Consider the following 12,314-nt stretch of genomic DNA (forward strand, 5'->3'; position numbering starts at 1 on the left):
AGGTATTATTTGCCTCAGTTCATCACTTGTTAATAGAGAACATAGATGTTTTGTTTCCTAGGATTATAGCTCAGTAGAAGGATCACTTGATTTGTTCAGCATAAGGCTTTATATTCATGTCCAAAATGACTCCATTGCTATGTGAACTTTTGTTCCATGGCTCATGAACATATTAGATTTTCATGTTGCTAGTACACATAGAAATATAATAAAATAATATCACTTCAAAAGCTCATAGATGAATAAGTCATAAAATGCAACTGAAGAACACTTTGTTCATAAGTGTAAGCCCAAACCACAATTCTAACAATAGTATTCTAGCAATTATTATAATAACTATATCACTATACTATTCAACAACTATATGATAATAGTTTCCTTAACAGTGCCTTTAAATAGATTGAAACTGACATTTGCATGTATTTCTCAAAGCATATTGAAGTCCTCTCCAAACAATTGTGTGGCATAAAGAGATTTATGAGAAGCAGAGTAGACACCAAGAGGCTGATGCCCTTTATAAACAGACTGTAGGAGTCACACTTAACAATGCACATGCTTAACGAGAAACCAGTATATGTTAGTGCGTTTTTGCATTTGTATGAAAGGGAACAAACCCTGTGTGTGATATGTTGTTTGCTTTTACCCTGACAGAAGAAAAAAAGAAATGATATGAGAATGTGTAAATTGACAAATCAACACCTTTCTCGGCTAAGGTTCAAAGTCATGAGTAAGTTTCTCTGCAAGTTCTGAGATGATCTCTCAAGACTCTCCCTGACAAACTTTCAGCTTCTCTTCAAGACTAAGTCTGGCTTTCTTTGTACCACATTGCTGTAAAACAGCCTAGCTAGCTTGTTTTCCCACTGGGAGTAGTAGGAAATGAAGAACTTCACAGACGTTGGGATCCTGTTGCTGAATAAATAGGTCTCAGCTTCATTCATTACAGTGTTTGACCTGCACAGAAGCACCAGACCCACTGAGAAAAGTCTTCCACAGCTACCGCACACTCTACCTAACCAGTTCTAACCAGGCAGTGCAAGCATCTTCAGAAAGTCCCCGTAGATGGAGGCTGGGGTGGCTTGGTAGGTAAAGCATCGCTGTAAAAGCATGAATTTGGATCTCTACACCCACTCAAGAGTGGAGTGTGATGGTACATGTCTGTGACGCACACACTGAAGTGTGGGGAGAGACAGGCAGATCTCACAGGTTCACTGGCTAGCCAGTCTAACTTGAATAATGAGCCCAGATTCAGTAAGAGTCATTGCATTGAGAAAATAATGTGGAGGAAAATAAGGGCAGACACATAATGTTGAGCTCTAACATACACAGGGGAACACACACACAGACACATACACACACACACACACACACACACACTACACTGATAGCAGCTGTTTTTGGAAACTCAAAATGTGACAGACATAGTCCTCAGCATTCACTCCACCTGTAAATGTTGTATGATTTGCCAAAAACTTCACTCACGTGACTATGATTTCCTCACAAACCCCAAATTTCTAAGAAAGGAAGCATTGAGAATGCCAAGTTCCTGCTTTCCTTCCTAATCAGGAAGGCATTTTCTCTAGTATAAAATGTAGATGATATTTTAAAATGTGTTATTCTACATCACTCTTCAAATTTTATTGGACAAGATACCCAACTTGACTCACATTTTTAGGAAATAAACAAATTCAAATAACATTGATTTTTTTAAATTAATTGATTTATTTATTCACTTTACATGCCAGTTGTAGCCCCCTCCCTCCTTTCCTCCAACTCCCACCCTCCTTTCCCCTTCCCCCTACTCCTCAGAAAAGGGGAAACCCTTATACACCCACCCCAGGTTGTCAAGTTACATGAGGACTGAGTTCATCCTCTTCTCCTGTGGCCTGGCTCATCAGGAGGAGTGATCAAAGAGCAGGCAACAGAGTCCATGTCAGATACATCCCCTTCTCACCTTACTAGTGAACCCACATAAAGCCTGAGCTGCCTATGGGCTACATATATGTAGAGGACCTAGGTCTAGTCCATGCATGGTCTTTGGTTGGTACTTCAGGCTCCACAGGCTGCTCTGGGTCCTGGTTAATTGGCTCTGTTGGTCTTCTTGTAGAGTTCTTGTCACTGCTAAGTCCTTTCATCCTTCCCTCCACTTTTGAACTAAACTTTGCCCAATGTTTGGCTGTGAGTCTCAGCATCTGTTTTGAGCCATTGCTGGGTGCAACTTCTCAGAGTTCCCTTCTGCAAGCATAGTAGAATATCATTAATAGTGTCTGGGGCTGGCTGTCTTCTATGGGGTGGGTCTTGACCTCAAATAAGTAACAAAGAGAACCCAAGGGAGGATGCTTAGATCTCACTCAGAAGGAAAAATAGAAAAGACAGAGAGGTAGTGGTTGAAAAGAGAGAACAAGATAAGAAAGGGGGTGTAGAGAGTTAAGAGGGTAAAGATCAGACCTGGGGAGAGAGAAGGAAGGCATAAAGCTTGTAGAGAAAAGAGAAACTGGGCAGAGGCATTTCTGAGGCAAGCTGGAGACCTAAATCAGAATAGGCCTCTGGGAGGATATGAGGAGGACTCTAGCTGAGACTCCTAGTAGCATGGGCCATGAAGACTAAAGAGGCCACCCTCTAACGAGATAAGACTCTTAGCGGAGTGAGGAGAACACTAACCAACCCACAAAAACTTCAGTCCAAAGCTTACCCTACCTGTAAGAACTGCAGGTACAAAGCTAGAACAGACAGAGCAGAAATTGAAGGAATGACCAATCAATGACTGGCCCAACTCAAGACCAACCCCACATGAGAGAGCCAACACCTGACACTATTAATGAATTTGAGATTAACAGAACCAGGGGACTCAAGGCTATGCCCTTCAAGAGTCCTTTACTGGCATTCTGTAAAACTTTTGTTTGAAAAGCTCAGTGTACAGAGCCCAAAGAAGGGACAGTATTGAGTCATTCTTATCACTATCACCAGATGTGCTCAGGAGACAGACACTTCAAGACCAAATGGGGCCTGTTTATATAATGTTCTTGACCTTGACTTTGACCAAGCTAAGCTGCCTTCCTAAGGAAGGAGAGAAAACATCTTCCCTGAGGGATGCATTCCTTGGGGCAAATGGAGGCATTCCTTTCCAGACTATATGGGGTCCCAACACTGAGAAGGGAATGTGGATGAGGGGCCCCACCCCTAACAAAGTAGCTATCTGCAAACCAGCTGCCAAAGGGAAAAATCCGTTTTCTCCAATGAAGAAAATGGCTTTATCAACCACACTCCAGGGCAGGTCCCACTCCCAGGAGTAGCTGTCCAGAACAAAGTGAACTCCACAGATTTTTGTGGATTTTTGCTTCGCTTGGCAGTTTTGTCTTCTTGGTCTCTTGCCTGTTTGTTTTGATTTTCATTTGTGTGTTATTGTGGAGGTTTCTTTGTATCTTGTGTGTTATTTTGTTTTGTTTGGGTTCTTGTTTCTTGCTTTTTGTTTGTTTGCTTTAAAATAGAGAGAAAGAACATAGAATTGAGTGGGCAAGAAGGTGGGGAGGATCTGGAAAAAATGCTGAGAAGGGAAACCATTATCAAAATACATTCTATACAATCTGAATAAGTAAAATGAAAAAAAATTAAAAGAGGAGTGGATGAGAGGACAGAGGGGTGGTGGAGGGAGGGGCAGAGAAGAGGGAGGGGAACTGCAGCATAGATAAATAAAAACAATTTTTTTAAAAGAGAGAGAAATTCTATAGAAACAGAGTTCGGGTAGCAGGATAGTGTGGGAGATTTTATTATATATACGTGCAGGTTTCCAAATGCTTCCAGTATCTAATAAAGTGCTGTGGATTTACTTGTTTTGGTACTTCTGACCACACCCATCAACCTTGACCCCATCTGATGTGTTTGGCAATATTAAAGCACAAAACTGTATATAAAACAAAAAGTTAGACATTGGGTATATACTGATATAACGAGGAATAGTAAAATTAGACAATTCCTACCCCAATCATAGAGACAGGTACTAGTAAAATGGTTATCAATAGAACATCAAGCTCCAACCATAACAACCACTACAACACCCCAGGAGTGATATTGGTAAACAGTCCTTTAGATCTAATAACCTATTGCTTTTCTAAAAATTAAAGTTCATGGTTGGAAGATATTTAGTACAGTTTATGCTTGTGTATTTCTAAAGGAAATATTTTTATTATTTTTTGAGAATTTCATACAATGTATTGTGATCATACCCACCCCACCTCTTCAGTACCACCCCTCACAGTTAGTTTTTGTCAACTTGTTATAAACTAAAGAGCTGAGAAGAAGGAACCTCAGCTGATTAATTGGCCCACATCAGCCTGACCTCTGGGCCTGCTTGTGGGTGCATCTTCTTGACTGATCTTTGGTGTGTCACCACAATCAGCAAGTGTTCTTTACCCTTAAAGCATCCTACCATGACGGTGGATTAAAGAGATGACCAGAAAAATATTCCTTGACACTTTTCTTGTTGAGGTATAAGGCCTGCTACCTCTTTGTTTACCCCGAGGTGTGCCATTATTATCCATATTTAAATATTTTTTTTCTAAATCTCAGCTCAAACATGTTTTTCATAGAGACACCAACTCCTCTTAATATATTATCTCATGAAAGTATGTCTTTCACTTCTAAAGCACAGGACAGGATTGACACTGGAATGCCTGAAAAAAATGACCTATTATGTTTTTACAGTAGCATAGCATAGGAATTAAGTACACATCTACAGAACCTTTCAACCCAGTTCTGAACTCTGTATTTTTTGAATAAAGAGAGTCTAAAAACATCCCCCCAAAAAAGACATAAAGGAAGAAACCTCAAGAGACAGCAATATGTGTATATTTTTAATGACATGTCAAGCAGTCAAGCAAAAGTGAGTTAGATGAAAGGGTTTTAAAATGTATAACAGTGAAATCTGGGAGAAATAATGTGTGAAACAGCTAATATCCTACCAGTAAGGACCAGTGTGATTGCTAATGGGGACCCATTTTACCCTAGATGAGAAAAGAATTTAAGCCAGATAACTGCTCCAGATGAAGACTAGAGTTGCCTCTCCTACCTCAGAAAGGAGGCTAAATTGAGATAGCCAAGAATACTGCCGAGTATGCTTATAGACTCAGTAGAAAAGCAGGCAGGACAAGCTTCTCAGCCAGGGCCCAAGTCCCTCCCTACAGGCTCAGTGACACACCACAGAAAATTGCATAGAAAACATAGCAATAGCCCCCAAAAGTGCTATATAGAAACCATATACATGAAAAGAGCTGAAAGAAAACTTAAGTTGAAGCTATGTACTAGAATCCCAATGCAGTAAAACTGACAATCAATAAATTGGGAAAAAATTAATTTGTTCCAAGCAATTAAAATAAATGGTAAGAGAATCAGTGTTTTTGCCTTGGTTACCCTATGACATGAACATATAAGTCACTCGTCCTAAGATTAAAAGGTCTTATTACTCACTGTTTGTAGAAGAAAATAATGGGAAGAAAATCAAGTATCCATTAATTTGGGCTAAAAAATAATAATGTGGCGTCATTATTTGAATATAAAATCTGCTCCGGAGGCTCCTAGGCTCCCAGCTGGCAGTGTGGGCTCTGGAAACGTTAGGAGGCTGACTCTATTTGGAAGAAGGACAAGCATTTGAAGCGTATGCCTGGTCCCTAGTTACTCCCTGGGGCTCTGCGGCCTGTCTGCCATGAGGCGAAAGATCCACTTCCTCCCCCACAGCTCCTGTTTCCACACATGCACTGAGCCAAGCAACTCTGAACTGAACACTCTAAAACCATAAGCCAAAATAAAGGTTTCCTTCTTGAATCTGTGCTTGCAGGTACTTTTGCTTACAAAATGTATCTGATACATGCTGTACACAAGTGCAGTGGGAAACTACACAACAGACAAAACAGAGAGCAACATGGATGCCCAGTGTGGTTATGGGTAATATGTAATCGTGCACATTAAAGAGTTCCCAAATCAAATTAAATTTTCAGATGCATACACAAATATCTAAGTGTTTACAATGTGTGGGAGGCTGCTGTGCAAGAACAAACGCATTTGAAGACAAAACGAAGGATGAAACCAACCATTAAAAAAATAATAATAAATAAAACCGAAGTGGTTTGAATGATTGGTAATAACATGGCACTATAATGAAAGATATACAGCTGATCTCCCCTGTCTGAGGCACTTAAAATGTAGCAAGAATGTAGATGAATCGATCACAGTTTGTCATTAAAATGTTTTTCCCTTCTATAAAATTTCAACTGAGATTAAACGAGATAAACACTTTTGACTAAATTTTAATGTGGAAAACAAATTCTCTTCAACAACTGAACATAACATATAGTGAAGGAAAAAATTAGTTCTCTTCAATATGTAGGCTAAGTTGTTTCCACATCACAAGGAAACATCAGTCAACACAGGGCTAACAGTATTAACTCCAAATGGCTGGAAAACTCAAGTTTCTACAATAAAAAAAGAAAAATGAGGAAATTATCTCCCTGAAAATTCTTACCTGTCACTGTTAACAATCTGTTTGTTTCCTTTTATTCTGTAATGGTGGTAAAACTAACATGTCCTCTCCATTAGGTTTCTACCTAGAAAAGCAGAAATTCACCCTGTGGCTTTCAGAAATAATTGTTCACATTAAAAAAAAAAAAAGTAAAAATGGTACCCCTGAGTAGCAGAGAACCTTTCATCTTGAAATATCTTTCCTGATTATTTTGCTGTAAATGATATGCTTTGCAGAATCAAATCTATTACATAGCTCTCCAGTATAACCTACAATGTGAATATCTAAAACCCTCAGGAGAGAAACTAGACATAGTATTAATTTTTTTTTTCAATGCAGTTTATTCAGGAACCTTGAACAATCCTCAGACCCTGGGGAAAGCCAGCCCACAGCTTAAATAGCCTCTGGGTAGCCAACCCAGGCGTGCCACGTGGGCAATGCAGATAGGTCCACATACATGGAAGCAAGCCAGATCCTCAGCCTTAGCCAAATGTGGAATTGTTCGTGACAGAGAGCACTCACCATCGGAAAGGTGGAAGGCGGAAACCAGACAAGCCTTTCAGAATTCTGCTTAGAAATAATCTCACATATCATGGAAACACCTTGGTGAATTTGTGTCTGAGCTGCAGCCCAGAAAAAGAATCTTCCAGACTGACTCTGAAGTTCATTGCTGAAATCTAAAACTATATTTTGTCAGAAAATAATACAATAACAATAGTTTTCAACAATATACTCTGCTGAATTAGTATGTGTAATTGCTATCTCCATTTTGTCTTTACTGTTGATTTAATATCTAAAATTAATAACAAAGACAAGGAATAGAATTTTTTTAATGTTAAGAAGTTACTTAAATCAATCTGCTTGACCAGATGTTTAGACAAATTGCTCTGATGTTAAGTCAAAGCCACTGATCAGTTACACCTCAGATTATAACCTATATAGAACATTTAGCAACCTCCCTGAGGGGGAGGTGATCAAAGAGCAGGCCAATCAGTTCATGTCAGAGACAGTCCCTGTTCTCATTACTAGGGAACCCACTTGGACCCTGAGCTGCCATGGGTTACATCTATGCTGGATTCTAGGTTATGGAGTCTACCACAGAGGACCTCTGAAAGGCTCTACCCTCCAGGGTATTAGAGCAGATGCTGACACTCATAACCAAACTTTGGGTAGAGTACAGGGAATCTTATGAAAGAAGGGGGAGATAGTAAGACCTGTAGGGGACAGGAGCTCCACAAGGAGAGAAACAGAACCAAGAAATCTGGGCACAGGGGTGTTTTCTGGGAAGGGAGGTTTTAGAAGAATAAAAGGGAACTTTTTATCAGTGTAATAGGTAAAATTCTTTTTATTATTTACACATTTGGAGTGTATTACCCTTTGGAGATCATAACCCATTTATGGTTATTCTGCATATATTTAATCTTTTCTTTACAAAATGGCGCCTGCCTAAAATTCTGTATCCTGATCTGTAGAGCCTATGAATATAATGAGATACTTCTGCCATGATTGGTCACGTTTACCACTCAGCTAGCCGCCCCTGAGATATAAAGACTCTCTGAGAAGGCAAGATGTGATATTGTAGTTCTGAGGAGCAGAAGTTGGAGGTATTCTAAATATGAGAAGGGTGCAGCATGTTATCTGGGGTGACACTTCATCTGGGTGGCACAAGCAACCTTGTGAGAAGGAATATGAGCTGCCTCTGGAAGCTGGAGCCGGGATTACATATCTGGGAATGCAGGATTACAGTCACAAAACGCACGGAACGGAATGTTTGTCCTACAACTGAGTAAGCCTGAGACAGATTCTCTCCATAGCCCCCTGTGGACACCCTGACTGCAGCCGTTGCTGCACTCAGTGCAGAAATCAGTGGTCCAATCCAGATGCCTAGCCTACATGCCTGTGATAGCCTCCATGAGCTGTGATTGACAGTGGGTTCACTTTGAATCTACTAAGTTCATGGTCATGGGTGATATGGCAGTAGAAAACTAACATCAGGGAGGCAAATTCTCCTTTTTGGTTGTAAAAATCACTGTTCATTCCCAAGGACAAGTAGAAATAAGAATGTTTTTTACCCGAGAGAAGTGGGTAGAGCAGATATTTCAGGTGTTCCGTACTTCTTTGTCCCACTCTACTCAGTGATTTCCAACCACGGGAATCAGAGCCTTTGCTAGAAGGCTCTCAGAAGCTCAATAAAGCCACTCTGCCTGTGAATGGAGGATCCTAAATGCCTGGAAATTAACAGCGCCAGGAAGAGGCTTCAGCCATCTCTTCCAAGGTTTCCATAGAAATCCCTTTGCTCTTTTATTTTTATAAAAAAAAAAAATTCCAAGATGCCTTTTCAACACCCCTAAGCTCCAGGTGCACATAGGTGTAGCTGGTCTGATCCTGCAACCTTTATTTCACTTTCTCTCCTTTGTTGTACCTCCTCACTTCCTTACCGTGCCTCCCTAAGAAGCCAATCGTTATATGTCTGATTCCGGATCATTCAGAGCAGAGTACTGTGTGTGTGACACACTCTTGGGTCTTGGAGACAGTTTCCAAAGTTAATCAATGTGGCAGGAAATACTAGTATCTTAATCCTTCCAAGCCAGCCTCTGGGTTGTGTGCTCAGTTGAATAATTCTAATTCTTGCTCTCCTTTGAAGACAGGGAAAAAAGAAAAACTTCTCTCCGGAGTTTCTTTATAACCAGATATGGTGCCTTAAGCCTGCAATTTCAGCAATTAGGAAACTTAGGCAGTAGGATTCTGATAGTTCTAGGACAGTTTGTGCTGCAGAGCAACATTCTTTTTAAAAGACAGAGCAAACAAAAAGCAACACATACACGCACACACACACACACTCACACACACACACAAACGCACGGATGCATGCGCATATGCATGCACATCCACTGCTCCTTTTCTGGTTATTGGAAAGCAAGAGTGGTAGCTGAGGTCAACAATCACCTGACCTTAAGGGAATGACTAGAGGAGCTACAGATTCTTCGGCCCGAATAATGTGAGCCACTGGGCCAGCATCAGTAGCTGCCTAGTTCAGATTTCTTCTCGTGCTGGGAAGGCAGAGGGAATCTCTGAAAGTGTTGGAATCTGCTCTGTCTCTAGTACTAGCTGCTGAACACAAACCATAACAGATAAAGTGACAGGCCTAGAAAGGGGACCTCAGAGTTCCCTCACATATGGTCAAAGAGGTTAGCCCTATTTTCTATAAAGCTAGAGAAAAGCCACCATGACATATCAGGACATAGGTTAGGACCAGGAGCACACTTGCCAGTAAGTCTCAGGACACATTGCAGACACATAAACCTGCCTGATTCTAGTTCTGGAACCCCCACTCCAGCATTACATCACATTATTTCATATTCACTTAAAAGGAGCCTCTTGTGTTTCAACGTTGTTTCAAGAGTGTTAATGAGACACTGAGGATTTGGTGTTTGGTGGCCTCCACATTGGCTTGACAGTGTGGCTTGACAACACAGATGCCATTTCAACATCATTGAGAAATCTTTGCCTTACTAAGCTTTAAAATTCCCAGTTATACCAAAAAGAACTCTATAGTGACAACAACAACATAAAAGAGATACTTTTGATTACTATCTTTAAAAATGTAGTCGTGGTCTCTAGTGAACAGAGACTTTCTGCCACAAGCCCTTACTAACGGCATCACCAGGAGAGTTTCAGAAACACATGAGTCTTGAGACACTTCTCACATGCTGATGACAGACAGATGGCAGGATGGTAGAGTTTGTCCCATCACTGTGAATTAGCACTACAAAACAAAATGCTATTTCACTAATACATGCTCAGAGAGTCATTTCCCTGCATTAGTGTCATCAATTTAAACAAATGGTTCCAGATCTCGCCTTGTTGTTTTCCCTGGTGTATCTGTTTCTGTGACTTTAGAGAAATCTGATATGAAGGGGAGAAGGAAAAATGAGCAGAGGCGCTTTGTACCACCCAAGAGCAGATATCTGAAGCTCTTTCATATTAAAAGATATTCATCAAATATATTGCCAGTGGGTTTAGAAGCATCTATATAATTATGCTATCTATTGATCTAAAGGCATTTCTCATGTGTACGAGATCATTTGATTAAGTGACACTTGGACTGGCATAAACATATTTCTATTCTGCCTCTCATATTTATTCAGTTTAGAAATCCCAGTAAGCCTTTTTTCTTTTCAACTTTGCAACATTAATATTGATATGCCAAGATGTGGTGATATTTCCATTTTATGGTTCTATCCTGAGAAATTGTTTCAGAGCTATATAAACTTTCTCTGACATGTTGTAACTTTAGCTGGCATCAGTAAGGAATTCCAGGGACAAAATAACCTTAGAACTTGTAAAGAGCTGTCTCTGCCCCACACTCAGGAAAAGTCTCTGTTACACAGTGGAATTTTCTAAGGCACAAGAAAACTATGGAGTGGAGCAAAAGAGATGCGGGGAATAAAATGAAGTCTAAATTAAATTAAACTAGATTTAATTTCTCTCAAGAATTCATTTCCTTGACTCTAAACTATGAACATCTCTAAGCAGTAATTAACAATACTCTACTAATTAGGGTGGAGAATGGAAACTACTATATTAAATCGTGATCTGTTTTCGAGGGGTGGACACATGAGAAGGAGAGAACTTAACCAAGAAGAAATGTAAGGTTTGCCAGGTTTTCTATTGTTTTATTCAATCCAGGCACTGATGTGTCCAGCCCACTTTCTCAGCTGCCTATTGTCTTCGGTAGCTATCAGAATTCAGCATCCCCACCCAGTATGGGGTGCCCCTGAGCTGAGCCCCATCTCCTTTTCCAAGCATACATGACTCTTCACTCCAAATTTGCCCTCCAACTCCACCAAATGACAGACACCTGTTCTGAATTCTATAGTTGGCATAGACCAAGAACCAAGCAATCTGCCTGCCTCTTGTCTCAGTCTATCCTTGTGTGGTTTTTGGCTGCTGGAAAAAGCCTTACACGGAGACCCTGTGACCAACAACAGAATTCACCAGGAACTTATTGGAAATACAAATTTTCAAAGGGTACCATCAGCACAAACTGGATCAGAAAGGTGTGCACATTCCCACAAGCTGTACCAGAGAGAGCTCTTCAGAGAATCCTGATGCAGAGGCCTGTTTGAAAACTGTTCCTCTGAACCATTTCACTATTTTCCAGGGTTTTGTTATCATGTGGGAAATTCTCTATATGAAGTAAAATAAATGGACCGTGCTACATTAGCAATAGCTGTGAATAATAAGGGGTTTGTCCAGGCCAGGTACAATGGGAAACTTTGTACATGGTTAAGATTCATTCAGTCCTCATGGGACCCACATGAGAAGATATTGTGAATATTATTCTCACATTCATACAGTGAAAAGAAGAGGTTATGTTGTTCAACAAATGTGAAACAGAGACGCGGGATAGAGCAGTTTGTCTCCTCCAGAGATGGGGCTCTTGCTTCTTTGTTTGGTGGCCTCTGAATACTTTGTCCCCTTCAGATTTGCATCAAAATTTACAGAAAGGGGACGCAATACCCCTACCAGAACATTAACGTATTCAAATTACTTCTCAAATGAATTAAAGAAGGTAGATTTCATAAATCTGGACTTTGTTGATTCAAAACTAAAACTTTGGTTACTACATACCCAGAAATTAATGAATGTAAAAGAATATTATCACTTACAAACTTTCATACTTTTCAGAAACGGTGGAATCCTATCTAAAAGCCAGCCAAATTTTTCAACCCCAGAGCCCACAAATATAAACTGCCTTCCATACATCTTTGCTCCCAAAAGGATAGATAAGCCTTAAACTGTC

This window comes from Meriones unguiculatus, chromosome 6 (assembly GCF_030254825.1).
Source record: "Meriones unguiculatus strain TT.TT164.6M chromosome 6, Bangor_MerUng_6.1, whole genome shotgun sequence".
NCBI lineage: Eukaryota > Metazoa > Chordata > Mammalia > Rodentia > Muridae > Meriones > Meriones unguiculatus.